The 14,105-nt window shown below is 41.0% G+C and overlaps 1 long non-coding RNA gene across 4 annotated transcripts in view; it reads left to right on the plus strand.

Annotated features, from left to right (window-relative positions):
* Positions 1-14,105, plus strand: part of LOC147376080 (uncharacterized) — a 57,953-nt gene that overhangs the window by 14,571 nt on the left and 29,277 nt on the right. Inside the window, exon 3 of one of the 4 annotated variants that reach the window (XR_015160710.1) lies at positions 3,816-4,964. The exons of the other annotated variants lie outside the window; for them this stretch is intronic. This is a non-coding gene — a long non-coding RNA (uncharacterized LOC147376080). Of the gene's footprint in view, positions 1-3,815; positions 4,965-14,105 lie in introns of those variants that run through there. 4 annotated transcript variants of the gene reach the window in all.

Here is a 14,105-nt window from a genome sequence, read left to right on the forward strand (position 1 = left end):
AAATGAGATTTTGATCCATGCATACTTTTTCCAGATGGCTAGCCAGTGTTTTTTACCACCATTTATTGAATAATCCATCTTCTATTGATTTGAAAAATATTACTTTTATAATAAACTTATTCCCATATATATTTGGAACTGTATGCCAGTTTTATAGTCTTTATGTCCATGATCAAGTCCATCTAATCTTATTGCTCTAACAACTGGAACTTTAAAAATACCTGGTTAAGTCAGTTTTGTGTATTCTCTCTCTCTCTCTCTCTCTCTATATATATATATATATGATATCTATATGTATATATAGGCTTCCCTGATGGCTCAGATGGTAAAGCGTCTGCCTGCAATTAGGGAGACCTGGGTTCGATCCCTGGGTCTGGAAGATACCCTGGAGAAGGAAATGGCAACCCATTCCAGTACTCTTGCTTGTAAAATCCCATGGACAGAGAAGCCTGGTAGGTTACAGTCCATGGGATTGCAAAGAGTCAGACATGACTGAGCTACTTCATATGGTCATGTGTGTGTGTGTGTGTGTATATATATAAAATGTCTTTTTTATAAACAAAGAACTTTACAAAACAATGCTTTAAAAAAATAAAAACTGCTGCCTATAGGAGGGAAGAAAGGAAGATCAGGAGGGAGGGAAGGAAGAAGAGGAAGGGAAGGTGGAAAGAGGAAGGGAGGAGAGAGAGAAGAAAAAGAGTAAGAAAGGGAAGGATTCTTTTTCTGTGATTAAGGCAATTAGTGTGGAAAGCACTGCTTTTAGCTGGTCTATATCAGAAGTACTAACTAAAACTGACTTCAAGCAAAATGAAAACAAGGGAAGGAAGACAAATGTCCTTTAAGTTGCAATATAATGTTGAGGAATTGGCACAGTTCTTCCCTGAAGAAAATTGTCCCTTCTGAAAATAAAGGAGCTAAAGTTTTATGTAAGAGTGTAGAAGGAAAAAAAGGATTATACCACAAAAGAGAGTCATTTGGGAGGTCAGGCCTCTTCCCAGGAGCGAGATGCTCTGGACCAGTGGCAATTCCATTACTTTTTGACCAGCCCTGAAGTGTTTGGATGGAAATGTCATTCTGCAGACAAGTGTGGGGCACACATCTAGATTCTCACCTCCAGTGAATGCCATGGAGACCCAAGCTTGCCCGAGCTCCTGGAGGCTCATTGTGTGCAGCCAGGGGCCCAGGATTGTGGGAACAAGCCAAGAGTGGAGAGGGGCCCACAGTTCTGTTAGCACAGCCAAACAGAACTGAACTCCATGTTTGAATAATTTGCTCAGCAAGCAACCTCACAACTCATTCCCTGAACACTGTTTTATCTTCTGAAATGATGAAGGGTAATCTTTCCTCTCTGGCTTATTTACTTCTAACTCAAAAATGTCAAAACTGAATGCATTTAATAAGCAACAAGTCCCTACTGTGTAGCACAGGGAACTATATTCAAAATCCTATGATAATTCATAATGGAAAAGAATATATATATAAAAATCTCTTTCTGGTAAAGCAGAAATTAACACAACATTGTAAACTAACTACATTTCAAAAAAACAACCCCTCCAAACAATGCATTTCCCCTCTGTGTGAAATGGAGACTTCTTGGGGTGAGTTGGACATAGTGAAGACTTTGATTAGTAACATGGTCATGATTCTCTGACAGTTAGTTATTAAGGGGAAGATATACTTAGAAGGAAAGTCCTTTTGATATGGGATCAGAAGATCTGGGTTGAGATTCAGCTCTACTATTTAATAGTTGTGACTGTGGACAAGTCATGAATTGAGTCTGTTTCCTCATCAATAAAAAGGCATTACAGAGCCTGCTTTGCCTGCTTCCCATGCCCAGAGTGAAAGCATTCACTTAGCAAATTTATGTTGAGTGCCAACTGTGTGCCAGGTACAGTGGTTAGACACTGGGGCTACCACAGCTAAATGGGACAGACAGGGTGTAGGTCCTTATGGAGCTTATAGTCTGGAGGAAAGTCATATTAAACAGGTGCTGTGATGTGCTCAGTCACATCCTACGTTTTGCGACCCCATGGGCTGTAGCCTACCAGGCTCCTCTGTCCATGGAAATGTTCAGGCAAGAATACTGGAGTGGGTTGCCGTTTCTTACTCCAGGGGATCTTCCTGACCCACGTCTCTTGAGTCTTCTGCATTGGCAGGTGGATTATTCCCAGGCACCACCTGGGAACTCCCATGTTAAATGGGTAGCCAGAGGTAAAAGAGGAGAGTAATTACTATGGGGAGCACAGAGTACGCTAAAGCATGGAGTTTCACAAAACTGAAGAAATGTGAATGGTGAAAAATTCTGTTAACAGTTTTCCATGAGTTAGGATAAGAAAGGACTTTAACTTTCTAAGTTATGTATTTATATATTATTTAAGTATTTTACTTTTGTAAATTACTTTTTTACTTATAAAACTAGACATTAAAATTAAAATTGGAAAAAAGAACAGTATTTAAATGTTCTCAAGAGTATGAAAATACTTGGTTTTGGGTGTGAGTTTTCATGTTGCGATTTATTTTTTGCTCCATGACTTGAGGAAGATAAAGGATGAAGTATTTCAACAGAAATCAGGACTGCTGCTGCTGCTGCTAAGTCGCTTCAGTTGTGTCTGACTCTCTGCGACGCCATAGATGGCAGCCCACCAGGCTCCCCCATCCCTGGGATTCTCCAGGCAAGAGTACTGGAGTGGGTTGCCATTTCCTTCTCCAATGCATGAAAGTGAAAAGTGAAAGTGAAGTCACTCAGTCGTGTCCGACTCTTCGTGACCCCATGGATTGCAGCCCACCAGGCTCCTCCGTCCATGGGATTTTCCAGGCAAGGGTACTGGAGTGGGTTGCCATCGCCTTCTCCGGATGATTGGGGCAGCAGACCACAAATCCAATGGCCATTTTTCATAGAGAACTGGTGGGGACTCTGAGGGCTGGACTTGGGGCCTTCTTCCCTGTTCATTAAGTGTCTTCTTCATTAGTAGAAAAGTTCCACAAGGTCAGCGTGCACAATGCAGAACTCCTCACACCCTGTATTCCTGGTCGGCGCACGCTGCTCTGTGGTCAGCCTTTGTCAGAGGCATAGAGCTCACAAGCCACAGCTCTTTGTTTTCAAATGAGAAAGCCAGGGCTTTCCCCCTCCTTTATTTTCTTTTTCTGGCTCTGAATAGGTCTGTGCGTACACAGCAGATGGCTTTCTGACGAGGCTCAAATTCATCCCATCTTTGGGGAAAAAAAACTACAGCAAGAAGGGCTGCTATTCCAATCTGATAAGGTTTTCTATTTTCAGCTAGAAAAATGAGTGTCTGTAAGTAGAAAAGGAAAAAAATTAATAGGAGAGTGAAAGGAACAAAAGCAGTCAGTACTTAACCCGAGACATGGATTTAGGGAGTTTTCAGTTGTGTACCTCTTTTCCGCCTCCACACATGGTTCTCACCGGTAGCTTGGAAGCCACTTGGAAGATAGTTCCAAATAGGAAATATATACCCGAAGGTGGGTATGCATCAGCTTCAGGACAGTGCTTACATCTGAGGAAGGCTGGAAGGCACCAGAACCAGAAAGAGTTAAAAAAGGAGCGTCTACTTTCTACAAGTTTTTTCCCTTTAAGATATTTTTTCCTTCAAAAAATAAATGTGTCCTTTCCTCACTCCTTCTCCCCACTAGTAACCACTAGTTCTCTTTATCTCTGATTCTGCTTCTTTTTTGTTATAACCACTAGTTTGTTGTATTTTTTAGATTTCAGATATAAGTGATATTATACAGTACTTGTTTTTGTCTGATTTAATGCCCTCCAAACAAACAAAAAAAAGATGTCCTTTTCATTATAGGGGACTGGAATGCAAAAGTAGGAAGTCAAGAAACACCTGGAGTAACAGGCAAATTTGGCCTTGGAATATGGAATGAAGCAGGGCAAAGACTAATAGAGTTTTGCCAAGAAAATGCACTGGTCATAGCAAACACCCTCTTCCAACAACACAGAAGACTCTACACATGGACATCACCAGATGGTCAACACCATCACACAGATTGATTATATTTTTTGCAGCCAAAGATGGAGAAGCTCTATACAGTCAGCAAAAACAAGACCAGGAGCTGACTGCGGCTCAGACCATGAACTCCTTATTGCCAAATTCAGACTTAAATTGAAGAAAGTAGGGAAAACCACTAGACCATTCAGGTATGACCTAAATCAAATCCCTTATGATTATACAGTGGAAGTGAGAAATAGATTTAAGGGCCTAGATCTGATAGATAGAGTGCCTGACGGACTATGGAATGAGGTTCGTGACATTGTACAGGAGACAGGGATCAAGACCATTCCCATAGAAAAGAAATGCAAAAAAGCAAAATGGCCGTCTGGGGAGGCTTTACAAATAGCTGTGAAAAGAAGAGAAGCGAAAAGCAAAGGAGAAAAGGAAAGATATAAACATCTGAATGCAGAGTTCCAAAGAATAGCAAGAAGAGATAAGAAAGCCTTCTTCAGCGATCAATGCAAAAAAATAGAGGAAAACAACAGAATGGGAAAGACTAGAGATCTCTTCAAGAAAATCAGAGATACCAAAGGAACATTTCATGCAAAGATGGGCTCGATAAAGGACAGAAATGGTATGGACCTAACAGAAGCAGAATATATTAAGAAGAGATGGCAAGAATACACAGAAGAACTGTACAAAAAAAATCTTCATAACCCAGATAATCACGATGGTGTGATCACTGACCTAGAGTCAGACATCCTGGAATGTAAAGTCAAGTGGGCCTTAGAAAGCATCACTACGAACAAAGCTAGTAGAGGTGATGGAATTCCAGTTGAGCTATTTCAAATCCTGAAAGATGATGCTGTGAAAGTGCGGCACTCAATATGCCAGCAAATTTGGAAAACTCGGCAGTGGCCACAGGACTGGAAAAGGTCAGTTTTCATTCCAATCCCAAAGAAAGGCAATGTCAAAGAATGCTCAAACTACCGCACAATTGCACTCATCTCACACGCTAGTAAAGTAATGCTCAAAATTCTCCAAGCTAGGCTTCAGCAATATGTGAACCGTGAACTTCCTGATGTTCAAGCTGGATTTAGAAAAGGCAGAGGAACCAGAGATCAAATTGCCAACATCCGCTGGATCATGGAAAAAGCAAGAGAGTTCCAGAAAAGCATCTATTTCTGCTTTATTGACTATACCAAAGCCTTTGACTGTGTGGATCACAATAAACTGTGGAAACTTCTGAAAGAGATGGGAATACCAGACCACCTGATCTGCCTCTTGAGAAATTTGTATGCAGGTCAGGAAGCAACAGTTAGAACTGGACATGGAACAACAGACTGGTTCCAAATAGGAAAAGGAGTTCGTCAAGGCTGTATATTGTCACCCTGTTTATTTAACTTCTATGCAGAGTACATCATGAGAAATGCTGGACTGGAAGAAACACAAGCTGGAATTAAGATTGCCGGGAGAAATATCAGTAACCTCTGATATGCAGATGACACCACCCTTATGGCAGAAAGTGAAGAGGAACTCAAAAGCCTCTTGATGAAAGTGAAAGTGGAGAGTGAAAAAGTTGGCTTAAAGCTCAACATCCAGAAAACGAAGATCATGGCATCCGGTCCCACCACTTCATGGGAAATAGATGGGGAAACAGTGGAAACAGTGTCAGAGTTTATTTTTCTGGGCTCCAAAATCACTGCAGATGGTGACTGCAACCATGAAATTAAAAGACTGCTTACTCCTTGGAAGGAAAGTTATCACCAACCTAGATAGCAAATTCAAAAGCAGAGACATTACTTTGCCAACAAAGGTTTGTCTGGTCAAGGCTATGGTTTTTCCTGTGGTCATGTATGGATGTGAGAGTTGGACTGTGAAGAAGGCTGAGCACCGAAGAATTGATGCTTTTGAACTGTGGTGTTGAAGAAGACTCTTGAGAGTCCCTTGGACTGCAAGGAGATCCAACCAGGCCATTCTGAAAGAGATCAGGCCTGGGATTTCTTTGGAAGGGATGATGCTAAAGCTGAAACTCCAGTACTTTGGCCACCTCATGCGAAAAGTTGACTCATTGGAAAAGACTCTGATGCTGGGAGGGATTGAGGGCAAGAGGAGAAGGGGACAATAGAGGATGAGATGGCTGGATGGCATCACTGACTCGATGGATATGAGTCTCAGTGAACTCCGGGAGTTGGTGATGGACAGAGAGGCCTGGTGTGCTGCAATTCATGGGGTCGCAAAGAGTCGGACACGACTGAGCAACTGATCTGATCTGATCTGATCTGAAGTCCATGTACGTTGCTGCAAATGGCAAAATTTTGTTCTTTTAATGGGTAAGTAGTATTACAGTATGTGTGTGTGTATCACATATATATACTACCTATATATGTATAAATACCACATAAATAGATATATAGATAGATAGATACCATATTTCGTCTATCTGTTTTTCTGTTGATGGACACTTAGGTTGCTTCCGTATCTTGGCTGTTGTAAGGGAACTTGTAGTGCTGCTGTGAATGTTGAGGTGCGGGCATCTTTTTGAATTGGTGCTTTTGTTTTTTTTTGGATATATAACCAGATTGGAATTGCAGGGTCATGTGGTAGTTCTGTTTTGGGATTTTTGAGAAGTCTCCGTACTGTTTTCCACAGTGACTGCACCAATTTACATCCCCACTTGCCAGAATTTGTTATTTGTGTTCCTTTTGATGATAGCCATTCTGACTAGGCTTCCCAGGTAGAGCTAGTGGTAAAGAACCCACCTGTCAATTCAGGAGACATAAGAGCTGCAGGTTCAATCCCTGGGTCAGGCAGATCCCCTGAGGGAGGGCATGGCAGCCCACTCCAGTATTCTTGCCTGGAGAATCCCCATGGACAGAGAAGTCTGGTGGGCTACAGTCCATAGGGTCTCAAAGAGCTGGGCACAACTGAAGCAACTTAGCGTGCACACACTTACGGGTGTGAGGTAATATCCCTTTGTGGTTTTAATTTGTATTTTTCTGATGATTAACAATGTTGAGCAGCTTTTCATGTGCATGTTGGCTATCTGTATGTTTTCTTTGGAAAAATGTCTACTCTAGTTTTCTGCCCTGCCCTTCCCTCCCCTAAAAGATAGGAGTAGGGGATTAAGAGGTATAAAGTATTATATATAAAATAAATAAGCTACAAGGATACATTGTACAACATAGGGAATATAGCCAATATATTGTAATAACTATAAATTGAGTATAACCTTTAAAAATTGTGAATCACTCTGTTGTATAACTGAAGCTTATATAATATTGTACATCAACTATACCTCAATGAAACAAAACAAAAACATACCAAAAAAAGTGATGTTCACTCTAAAAAAAAGAATAAAAATAAATGTGGATACTGGGTACGTGAGCATCATTCGTTGTTAAGAACAAGGTCTATGGAGCTTTCCTGGTGGCTCAGTAGTAAAGAATCTGCCTGCCAATGTAGGAGACACAAGTTAGATCTCTGGTCCAGGACGATCCCACATGCCTAGGAACAACTAAGCCCTATGCCACACTCCTGAGCCTATGCTCTAGAGCCCAGGAACCAAACTGTTGTGCTCACATGCAGCAGTTACTGATACTCATACACCTAGAGGCTGTGCTCTGCAACAAGAGAGGCCACTGCAACGAGCGGCCCATGCACCGCAACCAGAGGGTAGCCCCCATTTGGCACAACTAGAGAAAAACCCATGCAGCAACTAAGACATGTCACAGCCAAAAATAAATAAAATTATATATATATGTATAAAGAACAAGATCTATGGAACCTGCTGGGGTTAGGATACCAGCTCTTCCACTTAAAAGTTATGTAAACTTAGCAAGTTACCTAACTGCTCTGTGCTTCAGTTTCCTCTTTAAAATGGGAACAGTAATAGCAAATATCTTATGGGGTTGTGGTGAAGATTAAATGAGTTCATTTCCTCATTCAACAAGTATTTATTGAGCCCCACTACCTCCCAAGTAGTGTTCTAGGTGCTGAGATACATAGCAATGATCAAAGCCCACAGAAACCAGTGTCCTCAGGGAGCGTATATTCTGGAGAGAGAGAGAAGTGAGAAGCTAGATAAAGAAAAATATAGGATATTAGGTAGGGATGAATACTAAGCAGGAGAGACTTAGAAAAGTCAGGGGGTTTTCCTCTTAGAAAAAGTGGCCAGAGAAGGCCTCGCTGAAGGGGACATTTGAACAGCTGATTACTATAAAATCCCTAGAGGAGTACCTGATAATGTTAATAAATATCAGCTTTTTTAAAAATCTGTATTTGAAATATACCCTATTTTTATGTTAATAATAAGACTTTTTAAATGGCCAAGAATAAGGATATATGGCCATATTGAAATGACTGGAATAAATAGCAGAACCTTCATAACATTTAAGAAACATTGATCAAGGAATGCTTAGTTGTATCTAGAAGCCTTGTCACTAGGTGATACTGACCCACAAAGGGAAAAAAGACAGCCAAGAAACAAAGGAGTCAAAAGTAATTTATGTTTTAAAGAGAAAGACATTAATAAGACTTCAGTCATCTTCTTTGAAAATTGAGAACAGAAAACTACTGAATGTATAGAACTGGAAATGGACAACTATTCAGTATTACAGAGGAAAAATGTAGATGCTAGAAAAATTCGATTTTAACCTGTTAAAGAGGGAAAGAAGGGTAGAAAAAACTAATGGGAAAGAAAAAATCAGGAGAATGAAATTGGCACATAGAGTGAACGATAGAAATGGACAAGCTGACACCTACCCAAAAATAGAGAAGGGAAATATGAAATGGCAGAAACACCATCAAAAAGAGCAGGAAAAAGGCAGAGAATTTCATGGAGCCTAATCCCCATCTTGGATGTTACCATTAAGAACTAAAATTAGTGCTGTATTTGTGTGACTTCAGATGTTAAATGGTGCCCACTATTGGTGGTATTTTCTTTACTGGAAGAATAAATGGAATTAAGAGCACAGGGGGCCCCCACCCATGAGAAAGCAATCAGGCTTGTTCAGAATTAGGCTTTAAATGTGGTAGAATATTCTTAGATTCCACCTGTGTCTGGAACTAGAGAGGGTGAGCCCAGGTACCCGAAGACCTCTTTCCTTCGTCCCCCAAACTACTCAAAACTAGTCTATTTTTACTCAAATAGACAGTGAAAAATGTAGCAGCCTGAGCATTTTCCTCTGCAAATTTTTGGTAGACAGATTATATTTATATACAGAACTCATCGAGTTTTTAAGCAAGCTCTCTTTTAACTGAGAGTACACCAACAAAATCATAGGCAGATTTAGTCATGCAATTGCCTAAGAGATTCTGAGACAGACTAATAAGACTAAGGCACAGATATTCATCCACCAGCAAGTAGATGAACAGAAAGAATATCACAGCATAAGCTGTAGAGGTAACAAGGCTGAGAAGCAAAGGACCAGAATCCTGATGAAGCTTCCTATACAGAAGAGCCAAAATGGAAATTCAGGCTAAATGCAAAATGCAAAACGTTATTGGAAGGGAGCCCTGTAATAGTGTTTCAGAAGTACATTCTGATCCTGGTTGCATGAGCTCAGAGCAAGAAGCTGATTCCCCGAGGCCCAGAGGAGCTATGTGTGGGGAACAGCAGCAAAATAGAAGGAAAATCAAACAGAACTGAGGACCACTCTTCAAGGAGAAGTGATGTAAGAGAAAGTGGAGCATCCAGAGAGAGGGTGGCTCACGGTGACAGAGAAGAGAGCACTTCCATGAACCTCTGCCAGAATGTAAATCACGTGCGAGGAAGTCCATGCAAAGCTTCTTCACATTGCTCATATTCCTAGGTCCAGCAGGTCTTCAGGTAGTGTTTCATTTTAAGGAAATGAATAATGTAGGCAAAAATGTGCCTGTAAAAAAAAAAATGTGCCTGTAAGGCAAGGTTAAGTAAATTATGGTATATCTACATACAAGAGTTATTATGCAACCATTACAAATACTTATTTTTTAAAGTATTTTAAACAGAATATGGGCACTCCTAGTTAAAGGTGACAAACTGAACATCTACACCCTTGGAAAACCCTATAAAGTTCCATTAAAAGTCTCAACAAGACAAAAGCCCAGAAAGGCGAGGAATAGGAGGAGACAACAGCACATTGGAGATATTGGCAAAATTTTTGAAGCTTGAAAGCAAACAGAAGAGCAGTGACTGACTTGATGCACCAAAAAGATGACCACTAGGTGCCCAGGGGTCACGGGGCCATGGCAGCACAAGAGGCAAGCCAGTCTCTTCCTTAGAAATGAGGCAGGTGGCAGCAGGTACCAATGAAGCTGAAAGTGTGGGATGATGGAAAGATAAAAGCTATCTAGGCCCTAAGTTACCTTTTCCCAGCCATGGGTATATCCCTTCTCTTTATTTCCACACCAAGCAAGCCCCGAGGGTCCCTCCTGGGAGGTGCTGAGTGTGCCCACCATAAATGATGGCTCACCAGGCACAGGCAAGGATGGGAGAGGCTTTGAGATTTTGCTTTTCACTTTTGCCTACTTTGTGGCTTCCCAGGTGACACAGTAGTAAAGAATCCACCTGCTAATGCAGGACACGCAAGAGACGCAGGTTCAATCCCTGGGTTGGAAAATCCCCTGGAGGAGGGCATGGCACCCCACTCCAGTATTCTTGCCTGGAGAATCCCATGGACAGAGGAGCCTGGTGGGCTAGAGTCCATGGGGTCACAAAGAGTTAGATACAACTGAGCAATTGAGCATATACACACACATTTCTCTATTTTACAAATTATCTACAATAAATATTCACTACTTGTAATCAGAAAATATATTTTAAAATTATAAAAGTAATATGAAAATGTTAGTCATCTCCAACTCTTTGCAACCTCATGGACTGTAGCTCTCCAGGATCCTCTGTCCATGGGATTTTCCAGGCAAGAATACTGGAATGGGTAGCCATTCCCTTCTCCAGGGGATCTTCTTGACTCAGGGATTGAACCTGGGTCTCCTGCTTTGCAGGCAGATTCTTTTACCATCTGAGACACCAGGGAAGCTTAAAGGTAATATGTTCCTATGGTAAAACAGAATTTTAAGAGTGCTGAAGGGAGCAAAGTTAAAAGTCCCCTCTTGCCCATGCTGTGTAGGGCCACCCAAGATGAACATATCATGGTGAAGAGTTCTGACAAAATGTGGTCCACTGGAGAAAGGAATGGCAAACCACTTCAATATTGTTGCCTTGAGAACCCCATGAGTGGTATGAAAAGGAACAAAGATAGGACACTGAAAGATGAACTCCCCAGGTTAGGAGTCCAATATGCTACTGGAGAGCAATGGAGAAATAACTCCAGAAAGAATGAAGAGATGGAACCAAAGCAAAAACAACACCCAGTTGTGGATGTGACTGGTGATGGAAGTAAAGTCCATTGCTATGAAGAACAATATTGCATAGGAACCTGGAATGTTAGGTCCATGAATCAAGGCAAATTGGAAGTGGTCAAACAGGAGATGGCAAGAGTGAACATTGACATTTTAGGAATCAGAGTACTAAAATGGACTGGAATGGGTGAATTTAACTCAGAGGACCATTGTATCTACTACTGTGGGCAAGAATCCCTTAGAAGAAATGGAGTAGCCCTCATAGTCTGTGAAAGAGTCTGAAATGCAATACTTGGATGCAATCTCGAAAACAACAGAATGATCTCTGTTCATTTCCTAGGCAAACCATTCAATATCACAGTAATCCAAGTCTATGCCTCAACCAGTAATGCTGAAGAAGCTGAAGTTGAATGGTTCTACGAAGCCTTACAAGACCTTTTAGAAGTAACACCAAAAAAGATGTCCTTTTCAGCATAGGGGACTCGAATACAAAAATACAAAGTCAAGAGCTACCTGGAGTAATAGGCAAATTTGGCCTTGGAGTACATAATGAAGAAGGGCAAAGACTAGAAGAGTTTTGCCAAGAGAACACACTGGTCATAGCAAACACCCTTTTCCAACAACACAAGAGAAGACTCTATACATGAACATCACCAGATGGTCAATACCGAAATCAGATTGGTTATATTCTTTGCAGCCAAAGATGGAGAAGCTCTATAAAGTCAGCAAAAACAAGACCAGGAGCTGATTGTGGCTCAGATCATGAACTCCTTATTGCCAAATTCAGACTTAAATTGAAGAAAGTAGGGAAATCCACTAGACTATTCAGGTATGACCTAAAGCAAATCCCTTACAATTATACAGAGGAAGCGACAAATAGTTTCAACAGATTAGGTCTGATAAACAGAGTGCCTGAAGAACTATGGGTGGAGGTTCTTGACATTGTACAGGAGGCAGTGATCAAGACCATCCCAAAGAAAAAGAAATGCAAAAAGGCAAATGGCTGTCTGAAGAGGCCTTACAAATAGCTGAGAAAAAAAGAGAAGTGAAAGGCAAAGGAGAAAAAGAAAAATATACCCATTTGAATGCAGAGTTCCAAAGAATAGCAAGGAGAGATAAAAAAGCTTTCCTCAGTGATCAATGCAAAGACATGGAGGAAAATAATAAAATGGGAAAGACTAGAGATCTCTTCAAGAAAATTAGTGATACCAAGGGAACATTTCATGAAAGATGGGCTCAATAAAGGACAAAAACTGTATGGACCTAACAGAAGCAGAAGATATTAAGAAGAGGTGGTAAGAATACACAGAAGAACTATACAAAAAAGATCTTCATGGCCCAGATAACCATGATGGTGTGATCACTCACCTAGAGCTAGACATCCTGGAATGTGAAGTCAAGTGGGCCTTAGGAAGCATCACTATGTATAAAGCTAGTGGAGGTGATGGAATTCCAGTTGAGCTATTTCAAATCCTAAAAGATGATGCTGTGAAAGTGCTGCACTGCATATGCCAGAAAATTTGGAAAACTCAGCAGTGGCCACAGGACTGAAAAATGTCAGTTTTCATTCCAATCCCAAAGAAAGGCAATACCAAAAATGCTCAAACTACTGCACAATTGCACTCATCTCACTTGCTAACAAAGTAATGCTCAAAATTCTCCAAGCCAGGCTTCAACAATACATATACCATGAACTTCCAGATGTTCAAGGTGGATTGGGAAAAGGCAGAAGAACCAGAGATCAAATTGCCAACATTTGTTGGATCATCAAAAAAGCAAGAGAGTTCCAGAAAAACATCTATTTCTGCTTTATTGACTTTGCCAAAGCCTTTGACTGTGTGGATTACAACAAACTGTGGAAAATTCTTCAAGAGATGGGAATACCAGGCCACCTGACCTGCCTCCTGAGAAATCTGTATGCAGGTCAAGAAGTAACAGTTAGAACTGGACATGGAACAACAGACTGGTTCCAAATCGGGAAAGGAGTACATCAAAGCTGTATACTCTCACCCTGCTTATTTAACTTGTATGCAGAGTACATCATGGAAAATGCTGGGCTGGATGAAGCACAAGCTGGAATCTTGATTGCTGGGAATATTGCTGGGAGAAATATCAATAACCTCAGATACGCAGATGACACCATCCTTATGGCAGAAAGTGAAGAAGAACTGAAGATCCTCTTGATGAAAGTGAAAGAAGAGAGTGAAAAAGTTGGCTTAAAGCTCAACATTCAGAAAACTAAGATCATGGCATCCGGTCCCATCACTTCATGGCAAATAGATGGGGAAACAGTGGAAACAGTGGCTGACTTTAGTTTTCTGGGCTCCATAATTACTGCAGATGGTAATTGCAGTCATGAAATTAAAAGATGCTTTCTCCTTAGAAGGAAAGTTATGACTAACCTAGACAGCATATTAAAAAGCAGAGACATTATTTTGTCAACAAAGGTCCATCTAGTCAAGGCTATGGTTTTTCCAGTAGTCATGTATGGATGTGAGAGTTAGGCTATAAAGAAAGCTGAGCGCCAAAGAATTGATGCTTTTGAACTGTGGTGTTGGAGAAGACTCTTGAGAGTCCTTGGACTGCAAGATCCAACCAGTCCATCCTAAAGGAAATCAGTCCTGATAATTCATTGGAAGGACTGATGCTGAAACTGAAACTCCAATACTGTGGCCACCTGATGAGAAGAACTGACTCATTAGAAAAGACTCTGATGCTGGGAAAGATTGAAGGGGTTGAAAGAGGATGAGATGGTTGGATGGCATCACCGACTCAATGGACATGAGTTTGAGCAGGCTCTGG

This window comes from Bos grunniens, chromosome 3, assembly GCF_055505025.1.
Source record: "Bos grunniens cultivar Pamir isolate PY7600 chromosome 3, Bosgru_T2T1.0, whole genome shotgun sequence".
Taxonomy (NCBI): Eukaryota; Metazoa; Chordata; class Mammalia; order Artiodactyla; family Bovidae; genus Bos; species Bos grunniens.